The 14,120-nt window shown below is 33.7% G+C and overlaps 1 protein-coding gene across 1 annotated transcript in view; it reads right to left on the bottom strand.

Moving 5' to 3' along the window:
* The window catches only part of LOC143251934 (dynein axonemal heavy chain 7-like), a 557,556-nt gene that overhangs the window by 415,873 nt on the left and 127,563 nt on the right, over positions 1-14,120 (bottom strand). The window lies entirely within an intron of this gene.

The following is a 14,120-nucleotide window of genomic DNA, read 5'->3' as shown; positions in this document are numbered from 1 at the left end:
TCTTAAAAACTGTTGTCAAATGTTAAATGTTCCATTAAACACATTTTCTACTGTACAGAGTCAGGATATGCCAATGATACCGTGTAGCTTTGTGTTTAAAGAAAACGACAGAAGTTTCCATAATTAACACAATAATGAATTGTGTGTTTGTGTGGTACATGTACAAATACACGAAAACAGAGAAACAACTTTGAATTGTTTTTATTTAAGTAATGAAAACTAAGTTCATAAAAATAATACAAATTTTCTTTAAAACCTTTTAAAAGTTGCATTTTGTTTGTTCTAATGTTGTTCGAAAGCCTCCTTGAGCAATTACTTGTGAGAGACGAAATAGATGTGAAATACTGTTTTCACAGGCTTTTATTTTCAATCTGTAACTGATGAATTAAGCAAAATGTAAGAAAAAATACAATTGACGTGAGTTTTTGTCACAAATTTTATGCCTTTTGATATGATTTTGTGCAAACTACAATTCTGCAAAGATCATTGTTGAAATACGATAGAAGCTAACGATTTAAGATATATTATTATTTATATGCTTTTAGGTATGGAGTTTATATTATTGTTGAAGTTAACAAATCACACGTTTTAATAGAATCAACAATACTACGAGCATCATTGTTGAAAATTTATAGTAGAAGCCAATGAACTAAGAGGAATCATTACTGATATGTTTTAATATAAGCCGCAATACGATGAGAATCACAGTTGACATTTTATGACAGAAGATAAAGAACAAAGATTAATAATTGTTAACATAATTTAATACAAGATAAAATACTACAGCGCTCATGTTGAATTAAGACCATTGAGATTATTCACTGACATGCTAAAACAAAGCAAAAACATCAGTAATAATAAATGGGACCTTATAAGTTAATAGAAGCTTTGCCCCCAAGAACATCACAAAGCAACACATAAAATATGATGTTGTAAATTACCGAAGCAGAAGAGTTATTAACGATGTTGTAACATTTTGTTAAAACGCCATTTTGTTTATGGGAAAGGATGCTCTAATGCAAATGAAAGTTTTAGCTTTAATAATTAAATAGCAAACATCTGGGCAGGCTTATTGTAAAACTTAATTGCTAATCAATACGTTAAAGTAACTATTTAAGCACTAAATAACGTATTTTGTTACAATTCCTACTCCGGGTTAATTCAGTTATCCTGAAATTTTCTTATAACAAATTTTATTGTTCTTTAGTGGCTCAGTAGTATCTCTGAGAGCTTATGAAGGTAAATATCTAATTTTGATATTCGCTGGGGCACAACATAAGTGGTTCATTTTGAGGCTTAGTGCTTTACAACAACAATTCAACAACAATCACTTCTATTACGGATAAAACTTATTTGGTCTACACTTCTACACGATAAGTATTTGTTAATTAACTTACTGTAGGACAGTTTTGAGAAAACCAACAACATAAAACCAGTGAGATCAACAGCTAGTATTGGTACTAGAAGAATTGTCCCAGTTTATAACGTATTAAGGCTTAATATTCAACAGAAGGCAGTTGTGTCGTACTAAGTTCTGTTGTGCAATAGTCCTGCCAAATTTTAGATGTTTAACGTCACCGTCAGGGTATCTTACATTTTCAAAACAGAATTTCAATTTCTGTGAGACCATTCTGACTATATGAAGCACTATTTATTTGAGACTGCCGACATGAGTAATATATTGAATGCGCACATTGAAAAAACACATAATTCAACGTCCTTAAAATTAAGGAGCAAAGAATAAAGCAACAAATAGAACAATATATACAATATACTATATATAAAATATTTTTGTTTTAGGAACAATAGTTTGCAACCTGTATTAACAATTCTGTGTTTCATGATGACTATTGTTCTTGTGACACGTATAACGAAAAATAATCATTTTTTTGAAAATGTGTAAGTTTTAAATTCACACTATACTTGTAAAATATATCTTATTACGTTTATTATTGACATATTCGTGTGTCTTAATAATCATGTGACGAACTAAAAGAAATATTTCAACAATTCTTGAGCCGAAACGATCACACGGTGTCTAACACCAGCTCCTGAGAGAAAGTGACAGTGTTTGTGTGCTGCGTGGTATGAGAGAGAGTTTAGTTGCACTCAGAAAACGGAATAAGATAACTTTCAACCACTTTCCCAGTATCAGATCTGATGTAAGACACATAAGAAACAAATACACGTTTTGATATTTTATTATTTATCTGAAACATGAAGCTGGCGATATTCGAAAAGTTTGGTGGGGTGTACCCTTTATTTATGGTAGTGGAAAACTCCGAACTCATATGTTGCTAAAGTGCTCAAGAGTGGAATGCATGTATGTCAATATCAGTAAATAACATGGGAAACAAAATAACTATTTTTGAAACAAAGATAATAAATATATCACCTGGTGATAACAAAATTAAATTGTTATTAAATTCAGCTGAAATTTTTAAGATGAAAAGAAAACGTGGTTACGTATCGCTATAGCAATTACGGGGATTGAACACTGAATTTAACTTCGGAAGCTGTTAAACGTTCTGCTGAGCCGCTGGTGAACAATGTTAGCCTCTTGAGCAAATTATTGTCTCTGTTGTAATACACAGTATTGTTCTTCCATTTCGTTCAATGTATAAAAATGTTGTTATGTTTGTTACTATACAAGGTCCCCCGCTGGTACAGCGGTAAGTCTAAGGAATTACAACGTTAAAGTTAATGGTTCGATTTCCCTCGGTGGACTCACCAGAGAGCTCAACGTGGCTTTTCCATAAGAAAAAAAAATAAACACACAATATGCACAGAGTTACACAAATGGCTAACTGTGCTTTGCTCAACCCTGTTATCGAAACCCAATTTCTAGCAGTATAAGTCTTTCTTAATTTATCTCACAGATAAATGGTTTCGTTTGTTTTTTATTTTCGCGCAACGCTACACGAGAGATATCTACGCTAGCCGTCCCTAATTTAGCAATGTATGACTAGAGAAAAGGCAGTTAGTCATCACCACCTACCACCAACTCTTGGGCTGTTCTTTTACCAAAAAATAGTGGGATTTACCGTGACATCATAACGCCCCATGGCTGGAAGGGCTAGAACGTATATGATGGGGATTCGAACCCGCAACCCTTGGATTACGCGTTGAGTGTTTTAACCACCTGGTAATGCCGGGCAACAGAAAATGGACTTGTTCTTATTTTGGTTTGTTCTATTGAAAACCTGCTACAAGTGGGGAAATATAATTTATTTACTGGAATTAATCTACTGTTGTTGGTAACATTATATCTTTAGTTTTGGAAAACAAAATCTTACGCAGTTTAAAAACATATTTTATATATTTTAAAACTTTACACAACTTTTAATTATACATATATATTTAAAGCTCGAAAATTATTTACAACCATTAGAAAATAAACTAATTGTTCATCATTTAATTTAATAGCCGACAAATTTAGTTACTACGTAAGTTGTGAACCTCAAGTTTAGAACAACCCGTGAACTGAAATGGAAACATAACTTATTTCTCATAACCAAGTAGAACTTTCAAACGTAACTGTCCACTTGATGGTTTTAAGACATCTAAATGCTACTAGTTAACTACACTTATTAAACTCTATTATATTACCGAATATTTATTAGAAGAGTCAAACAATACTTTGTTCCAACGCTTCTCAAACCTACTTGTTTTCCTAACTTAACGAATAGTACGACCTAGAAGACATGTTATGCTATTAAATATGATTCATAGGAACTCAGTCCCAACTTTATCTAAAAGCTTCCACATGAATGATGTGGTGTTCAGCTAGAAGGTTAAAATGCCCTTCATGTTTCACAGAGATCCCAGGGTACAGATCACATTCCTCCATTATCTATAATTATATGTATAGTTACCTCAAGTGGGCCTCTATTGGAAAGAAAATTTGTTAAAATGCCGATATGATACCTGAGAATAGTTAAGCGACCTGAATAAATTTTTAATACTATTTCTAGACTCTTAGCATACCTGAGGAATTTTCTAGGTGCGTTTGAAATTTCTTTGACGTTCGAAATAAAGAGTGAAAGAGCTATGAAATATACAATGAGATTATTCCCAGGACACCCCGAGTACACCCGCCACGTTTAGTTTTGCTAGCACCAGAAGTGGGAGGTAGTTCTCAGACAGATAAAATCACAAAATTGAAATAGTAACCAGCATTCAGAATTATATAAACACCGATATTTATCTTGCTACATGAACATCAACTAACACACTTAAACCTACATCTAGTAACATGGCTATCAAATGGAATATTCGAACCTACAACCAACTATATGGATATCAGTTGGCACACTCCACCCTGTAGCTAACTGTATGAAAGTCTTGTGACACACTGGGATTTACCATCAACGTGATGAATACTAGCTGATATACTGGAACCTATATGGGTATCCGTTAATACACTGGAACTTATAAATAACTGTGTGGGTATTAGCTTATACACTGGAACCTCCCGTGAGTTGTATGAATATCAGCTGTCACATTGAAAACTGAAACTAGCCGTATGGATACCAGCATATATATAGTGGAACCTATATCTAGCTGTATAAAAATCAGCTGATGCACTGGAAACTACCATCAAGTGTATAAATATTAGATGATACATTAGAACAACAATCCAACTACAAATCTACATGAATATCAAACGGTACACAGAAATTCACATCTAGAAACATCGAATAAGCATTATAGAACCTAATATATGATTTAAAATACTATAAACGATGATGTTAACATTGTTCATAACAAAAAACATAATATAAACTTACACTAGTTGATATACAATCTATTTGTTCATTTCTTCACAAATGTTCCATATCTACAGTCTTCTGTTTGACTGTTGAAGTACTACTCAAGATGTTCATGTGCGAAAAGATATATTACAAGACTAACAGTAGTACCTTGTTTTACAACCTGTCGTAAATCGTGGCTAGAATTCTTACACGATTAGACAATATATCACATACCTATCTACAAGTTTTTAAAGATAATTCTCGATTTGTAGTTCATAATACTAGCAACACATAACGCAGCTACAGAGAATACGTTCAATTTCCTTCTTAAAATGTAATATTTTTCATTGACGGAACTTAATCTTGAGGATTCTGACCTTATTCTTCCAAAATGTTTTTCAGGTTCGATATCTCGCGCAGAGGTACCACAGTATTGAGAAAGGGCGACACTTTAGGACGAGTGGCATCAATGAGCGTAGTATCATAGCCTGTCAGACAGGTAGCAGATGTGCGTGAAAAGCCATTACCATACTTTAATCGATGATTGGGATTTCGCCGTAAGATAACGCGCTGGTAAGCGTTTCGCAGAGCAGTTTGAACCAAACGAAGGAGTTAATTACTGTAAGACATTTAATAGCACAAAACATGTCTAATTTCCAACATATTTTAATCGAAATAAATTTTAACATATATGGTGTTTATAACATATAATCAAAAAGTATGAGTCTCAGTTTTATTTTTCTAAACAGAAAAATATGGAAGTGTTTTGAAAGGCAAATACGATCACTCTGGATAATTAGCTTACTAGAAAACAAATATTAGGTATTGGATTATTTTACTGGAATACCACAAATAGATGTTTACACATGTGATTCCTTTAGAGCCAGAAAACTTCATTTATTTCTGAATTAACGAGTTCTCGTGTATCACAGTATGAGAGACAGCAGTGTTCCAGCCTGAATGAAAATAGAAACATTATAAACTTAAAAAATAATGTTAGAACGATAATGCTCTGAAAGTACAATTCATGACTGCGTTTCCTGAGGAACTTTCTTGAACTTTGTTAACAATAAAATTAATCTAGTTTGGTTTCTGGAATTGAGTGAAATGTAAAATAAAGTAGATTTTTGTTAATTAAGAACAGAACTATACAATGGGTTTTCTGTGCTATTGAGAGATACTAGAGGGAAATAAAATAGAAAGCCAGTATTAATGCTATATATATATATATGGTCATAAAACGTAAGTACATATAACTCTACAAAAAGACCCGATAATCAGAGAGGCCTTCTAACTTTTGGAAGTGTTATATATGACGGAAACTGTATACACAGCCTTTAGTTATAAGAACACTGTACAGAAAAAATACAGAACACTGTTGTGGGAATAAAACTGTTAAAATCATTTGTCGAGAATCTAATATTAAAACGTTAAATAAAAGAAGCCGTTTCAATAAAAGGATAAAATCTTTAATAAATAAAGCACGTGGAGCAGGATTGCACTTATGCTACTCTCAGAGTTATGTTTGTAACGTCACCCGTTCGTGGTATATGACTGTCCTGTTCAGTTGTGATGAATACCAGATGGCGCCACGTTAACACTGGCGAAACGTTATTTTAAATTATTTTTCTATCCTATTTTAGCTGTTTACTGAATTTTAAATATTTGTAGTGTGTGGAATACCTCCAACATTTATATTAATGTTGATCGTGGTTTTTTTCTCTTAATTAAAATTATGATTTATGACAAATAACGTTTTTTTTTGGTAACTACATTGGATGTGTTTGAAGTCGCACATTTCGAGAACCGTAACTGACGAGAAAATCAGTTAATTTAATGTCCTCTCTAGACATGTTTTATTAAAATTAATTCTCACAATCTTAATTATGAATTATTAAAATTTCTAATATGTTCACATTCAAATTGTTTTCTCTCAGTCGAACGGAAACTTTGACGGAGATCAGTGCCCACCGACAGTGGCAATATGTGTTGGATTAAATACCACAATATGGTAGGTTTTAGATAACGTAAAATGATATCGCTGGAACAAAGTAATATTTAATACAGCACATGATAAAAGAATAAAACTTCTCACCTTAGAGTTCATGAAGTAGTACAGAACAGCAACAAATAGACCCTATTGAAAAGGTTAAAAAGAAAATAGTTAATTATTGCAATTAAAGAAATACACACACGTGCATTCGATACAAATTCTGGCAAACTAACGGAAATTACGAACAAAAACTAAACTGTACATAATATATACAATTAAATCGACTATTAAAACAGTCTAAAATTAAAGTGACTGATCACTTTATTAAAACTCAAAATGAGGTGAACCTCATTTCGTTACGATCGTAGCCAGAACTTGACACCTAATGGAGGTAAAAAGATACATGTAATTGTCATATTCGATCGTAGAGGCGAATGACCTAAAAATTGTGAATATTCAACCCATTAAGATTGACTATAGGTACCATTACGTTTTTCGGTGGACAAAAATGCAATATATATCTATATATATACTTCGCTATTTTAATGGGAAATGTTTGCTTATTAGTTTTGAATTTTTTTTTTAAATAAATCGAATGGCTCATCTCTTGTAACACGAATGTTCCCCTCACCACTACGCTACCTCCTGCATGTTTGCATTGTTAGAAGAACTAAAAATTATCAAGCATTTTATACGGTTTGTTCTATATTTTTGCTGTATCACTGACATAATTAAGGGTGAAATGCGATGAATGAAATTACAAACTTCTAGCCATTAAACGTCAACAGCTTCAGCATCAACAAAGATATGATACTTATCTGCGTCTACGATACGTATTTTTGCACGACTTGTCCTTTTCTGTTAGACCTCTGCTATAATGTCCCCTGGATAGTACGGTTTGGAGACAATTGAATTTTGAAAACCTCTGTTAATTGTTTGTTTGTTATTAATTTCGTGTAAAGCTATATGAGGGCTATCTGCTCTAGGCGTTCCTAATTTAGTAATGAAAAACTGGAGAGAAGGCAGTTAGTTATTAGCACCCTCCGCCAACTCTTGGGCTACTCTCTTGCCAACAAATTGTGTGAGTCACCATCAAATTATAAGGCCCTTACGGTTCAAAGGGCGAATATGGTTATTGGGAAGGGATTTAGAACTGGAGACCTTCAGACTACGAGTGAAACGCCTGATTTAGGAGACTCTTAAAGAAAACGGTAAAGTGATAGTTCGCCTAATGCCTATTACAATTAACAATTATTTGTTAGCCATCTTACCCATGTTCAGTAGTTAACAGACATAGTTGTTTTCCTAGTAAAATTCACATTGTCCTTAGTTTGATTCGGTGGTAGGCTCTAATAACAGATAGGTTTGAATACAGTTAAAAAAAACAAAAAACTAATTCGCTGACGAAGATCTTGTGAGATAGGTACTCATTATGGTATCTCGTAATTTCTAACCTTATCCATTGTATTGTGTAATAACTGTGACTTGATTTCATCTTTGGATTTTTAGGGCTCAGGTGAAAAGCTGAAGCGGTATATAACCTTGGAATATACAAAGACACTGGGTTTTTTTTAAACTTGGACGTAGGAGTGCAGGAAACTCTTAATAAAGTGACCAATCATCGAGAAGTAACACAATTACGTCAGACTAACAACTTGAGCAGTTTCGAATATTTTCGTTTATTTAGCGATTAAGAAAATGGTTGTCTACAATCAACATTAAATAGAAAATTCTCATAATCTGAGGGTCGCGGATTCGAATCTTCGTCACACCAAACATACTCGCCCTTTCAGCCGTGGGAGCGTTATAATGTGACGGTCAATTCCACTATTCGTCGATATAAGAGTAGCCCAAGAGTTGGCGGGGAGTGACGATGACTAGCTGCATTTCCTCTAGTCTTACACTGCAAAATTTAGGGATGTCTAGCGCAGATAGCCTTCGAGTAGTTTTGCGCGATATTCAAAAACAAAATCAAACAAACTATGGATATTGAAAAGAGGTAGATTGTATTGTTTGTTTTGTAAGAACTGCGTCTCAACTTATCTTACCAAAAAAGTGTTCAAGAATTATGGAACCTCATGATTTCTCTGAGGTTTTTTAATCGTATTATCCTGTATTATAGAAACTAAATGAGCTGAGTGTATTTGTAGTGATTGACTTGCAGGGCTGCGTACCAGAGGTCCAGAATTTGAGCCACAGTAGCCTGCTAAAGATACTCTCAAACTTTCATCTGTTCGATGAAACATCTGATCGAGATTCGCCTGCTTCCAAGCGACCAATGGCGTTGTTGCGTTGTGCTTCAGTCAGTCTTGGCGTAACTGTATTGCGTGTCGGAAGCTTAACACTGAGCTATGGAAACCGAGACCCCGTCACTTTTATTGGGATTTTGCACATGTTGCACTTGCAGAACATGCAGATCTCTCAAACAAACTTATTGGACACGAATGCGTTTTGACGAAAATCCGATGTTTTCCTCTGTTTTCAAAGTGCACAACTTTTATTGTCATTTTGGTCTGATAATCAGTGCCTTAAAACGTGTAACATCACATACTCTGAGTTTGTAACGTTATTACATATATTTCTCTTTAAAATAACAAAAATATTCCTTTTGCGTTTCTTGTTTTGAAGAGTATATATTCAATTTTTCACTGTTTTAAATACTATTTCTAGACTCTTAGCATACATGAGGGATTTTCTAGCTGCGTTTTAAATTTCTTTGAAATAAATAAGAGTGGAAGAGCTATGAAATATACCATGAGAATATTCCCCGGGACACCCCGAGTTCACCTGCCACGTTTAGTTTTGCTGGCACCAGAAGTGGGAGGTAGTTCTCAGACAGACAAAATCCCAAAATAAAAATATTTACTGGTCTTAATTTACTGTTATTGGTAACATTATATCTTTAGTTTTGGAAAACAAAATCTTACTCAGTTTAAAAACATATTTTATATATTTTAAAACTTTACATAACTTTTAATTATACATATATATTTAAAGCTCCAAAATTATTTACAAACATAAGAAAATAAACTAATTGTTCATCATTTAATTTAATAGCCGACAAATTTAGTTACTACGTAAGTTGTGAACCTCAAGTTTAGAACAACACCTGAACTGAAATGAAAACATAACTTATTTCTTATAAAACAAGTAGAACTTTCAAACGTAACTGTCCACTTGATGGTTTTGTGACATCTCAATGCTACTAGTTAACTACACTTATTAAACTCTATTATATTACAGAATATTTATCAGAGGAGTCAAACAATACTTTGTTCCAACATTTCTTGAACTTATGTGTTTTCCTAACATCACGAATAGTACGACCTAGAAGACATGCTATGCTATTAAATATGACTCATAGAAACTCAGATCCAACTTTATCTAACAACTTCCACAGCTATAGGTTAAAATGCCCCTTCATGTTTGACAGAGGTCCCAGGGTATATATCACATTCCTCCATCATCTATAATTATATGTATAGCTACCTCAAGTGAGCCTCTATTGGAAAAAAAAATCTGTTAGAATGCCGATATGATACCTGAGAATAGTTAAGCGACCTGAATAAATTTTTAATACTATTTATAGACTCTCACCATAACTGAGGGATTTTCCAGGTGCGTTTTAAATTTATTTGACGTTCGAAATAAATAAGAGTGGACGAGCTGTGCTATATACCATGAGAATATTCCCCGGGACACCCCGAGTTCACCTGCCACGTTTAGTTTTGCTAGCACCAGAAGTGGGAAGTAGTTCTCAGACAGATAAAATCACAAAATCGAAATAGTAACCAGATTCAGAAATATATAAACACCGATATTTATCTTGCTACATGAACATCAGCTGGCATACTTAAACCTACATCTAGTAACATGGCTATCAAATAGAATATTTGAATCTACAACCAACTATATGGATATCTTTTGGCACACTCAAACCTGTAGCTAACTGTATGAAAATCTTGTGACGCACTAGGATTTACCATCAACGTGATAAATACCAGCTCATATACTGGAACCTATATGGGTATCAGTTAATACACTGGAACTTATAAATAACTGTGTGGGTATGAGCTTATATACTGGAACCTACCGTCAGTTGTATGAATATCAGCTGACACATTGAAAACTGAAACTAGCCGTATGGATACCAGCATATATATATTGGAACCTATATCTAGCTGTATAAAAATCAGCTGATGCACTGGAAACTACCATCATCTGTATAAATATCAGCTGACACATTAGAACAACAATCCAACTACAAATCTACATGAATATAAAACGGTACACAGAAATTCACATCTAGAAACATCGAATAATCTTTATAGAATCTAACATATGATTTAAAAATATAAACGACGATGTTAACATTGTTCATAACAAAGAACATAATAAAAACTTACACTAGTTGATATACAGTCTATTTGTTCATTTCTTCACAAATGTTCCATATCTATAGTCTTCTGTTTAACTGTTGAAGTACCACTCAAAATGTTGATGTGCGAAAAGATATATTACAAGCCAAAGAGTAGTTACTTGTTCCACAACCTGTCGTAAATCGTGTCTAGATTTCTTACACGATCAGACAATACATCACATATACAATCTAGAAGTTTTTAAAAGATAATTCTCGATTTGTAGTTCATAAAACTAACAACAGACGACGCAGCTGCAGAGGAAACGTTCAATTTCTTTCCTTAAAATGTAATACTCTTCCATTGACGGAATTTAATTTTGAGGATTCTGATCTTTTTCTTCAGGGTCGATTATATCGCGCAGAGGTACTACAGTGTTGAGAAAGGGCGACACTTTAGGACGAGTGGCATCGATGAGCGTTGTATCATAGCTTGTGAGATAGGTAGCAGACGTACGACGACCATACTTTAATCGATGATTGGGATTTCGCCGTAAGATGGCGCGCTGGTAAGCGTTTCGCAGAGCAGTTTGTACCTAAAGATGGAGTTAATTACTGTAAGACATTTAATAGCAAAAAACATGTCTTATCTGCTAGATATATTAACCGAAATAAATTTTTTAACATATATGGTGTTTATAACATATAAAATAAAAAGTATGAGTTTAGGTTTTATTTTTCTAAACAGAAAAATATGGAAGTGTTTTGAAACGTAAATACGATCACTGTGAATAATTAGCATACTAGAAAACAAATATTAGGTATTGGATTATTTTACTGGAACACCAGAAATAGATGTTTACACATGTGATTCTTTTAGAGCCAGAAAACTTCATTTATTCCTGAATTAACGGGTTCTCGTGTATCACAGTATGAGAGACAGCAGTGTTCCAGCCTGAATGACAATAGAAACATTATAAACTTAAAAAATAATGTTAGAACGATAATGCTCTGAAAATACAATTCATGACTGCGTTTCCTGAAGAATTTTCTTGAACTTTGTTAACAATAAAATTAATCTAGTTTGGTTTCTGGAATTAAATGAAATGTAAAATAAAGTAGATTTTTGTTAATTAAGAACAGAACTATACAATGGGTTTTCTGTGCTAATGAGAGTTACTAGAGGGAAATAAAATAGAAAGCCGCTGGAGAAGATGGTATTCAAGCTATCCTCCTAAAACAAGGCACTCAGAGATTATATGAACACCTAACAGCGTTATTTAATCTCTCACTATCAGCAGGATATATCCCCGTTTCTTGGAAGGAAGCAATAATATTAATGTTCCAGAAAGAAGAAAAGCCAGCGAATAAACCAAACAACTACCGCCCGATTAGCTTAACCAGTTGTATTGGCAAAGTATTAGAGAGGATAATTAGTAATCGTCTGTCAGTTTACTTAGAAGAAAATTCAAATTTACCAGAAATTCAAAACGGATTTCGAAAACCGCCAAACTACAACAGACCACCTGATTCGACTTACAGAATCAATTACCGACAGCTTTAACATAAACGAATGCACTGTAGCTTGCTTTCTCGACATTGAGAAAGCTTTTGACACAGTGTGGCATAATGGCTTACGTCATAGATTACTTGAAATGGCATTACCCCAAGAAACTATTCGCTGGCTGTCCAACTTCCTGGAAAACAGAATGTGTAAAGTAAATGTAAATGGGGCCCACTCAGGGTCCTTTTCACCCGAAGCAGGAGTCCCGCAGGGAGAGGTTGTTAGCCCTATATTATTTATCATGTACGTGAGTAATATGCCTCTGTCGGACCTAAATTTAGGTTATGCATCACAGTTCGCTGACGATGTAGCAGTCTGGAAAAGTGCCCCACTCCGTCAATAGCAGCAACGAACCTACAACCAGTCCTAAATAACATCGAAGAATACTGCCAGAAATACAGAATCAAAATTAATATTCCAAAAACCCAAGTCATATTATTCAGCAGACTGAATAAGCTGAAAAAAGATCCACCAAAACTCTATATGAATGGATCACTTTTACTGACTGCTACTTCTGCTAAATTTCTAGATCCAACCTATGATTCAAAATTAACGTGGTTACCACATACTGATACGAATCTGGAAAAGAGCAAACTATGCAAGAAGCCTTTCAGATAAAATCCAAGGAACATCACCAGACAACATACTTAAAATCTAAAAACATACATTAGACCAACAATAGAATATGCATCACCTGCCTGGATTAACATAGCACCCACACATGTACAGAAACTTCAACGTATACAAAATTCAGTATTAACTTCAGCATATAAAGTACCACGTAGCACCTCAACCACATTCATGCACAAGTATGCAAACATAGACACAATATCTGAAAGATTCTTGCATAATTCTCTAAAATATTTCAGTAAGAATTGGCATAAAAATGACTTAATGTGTAATCTCGACAGATATCACGTACATGATGTAAATGGTCCTAAATACCTCTCCCCTTTTAACATATATTTAAGAAATGTAACACAAGCTGGCCACTATGCACTAGACACTTAGTGCTTGTTTATTTTATTATTATAATTATTATTTTCTTTTTAATCATTATTTTTTTCTCTCTTTTTGAATTATTATTCAAGTATTGGATAATAATAATTATTATTACTTTCTTTTTTGTGTGTGTTACCTCAAGTAGTAGGAGCATTCTCTCTATCGGGAAAAAGAAGAAAAATACAAAAAATATATATATATGATAATACAAAAAATGAAGAAAAAAACACAAGAGAAATAATAAAAAGAAAAGAAAAAAACTTGTTCGTCCATGCATGGACTGAGCCCTGAAATGGGCCTGAGTATGATGTTATACTTTTACTCTGGCCCAAAGCTTAAAAAAAAAAAAAAAAACCCTAAAGACAGACGCTATAATCGTTCGGGAGGGAGGAAGAGGTCAAATGTACCTGACCCTCCTGGGTATTTAACAACATCAATATCCAAATACCG

The sequence above is a fragment of the Tachypleus tridentatus genome, chromosome 6 (assembly GCF_004210375.1).
Source record: "Tachypleus tridentatus isolate NWPU-2018 chromosome 6, ASM421037v1, whole genome shotgun sequence".
NCBI lineage: Eukaryota > Metazoa > Arthropoda > Merostomata > Xiphosura > Limulidae > Tachypleus > Tachypleus tridentatus.
Note: the sequence above shows the minus strand (reverse complement) of the source record. Positions and strands in the feature narration are given on the sequence as shown.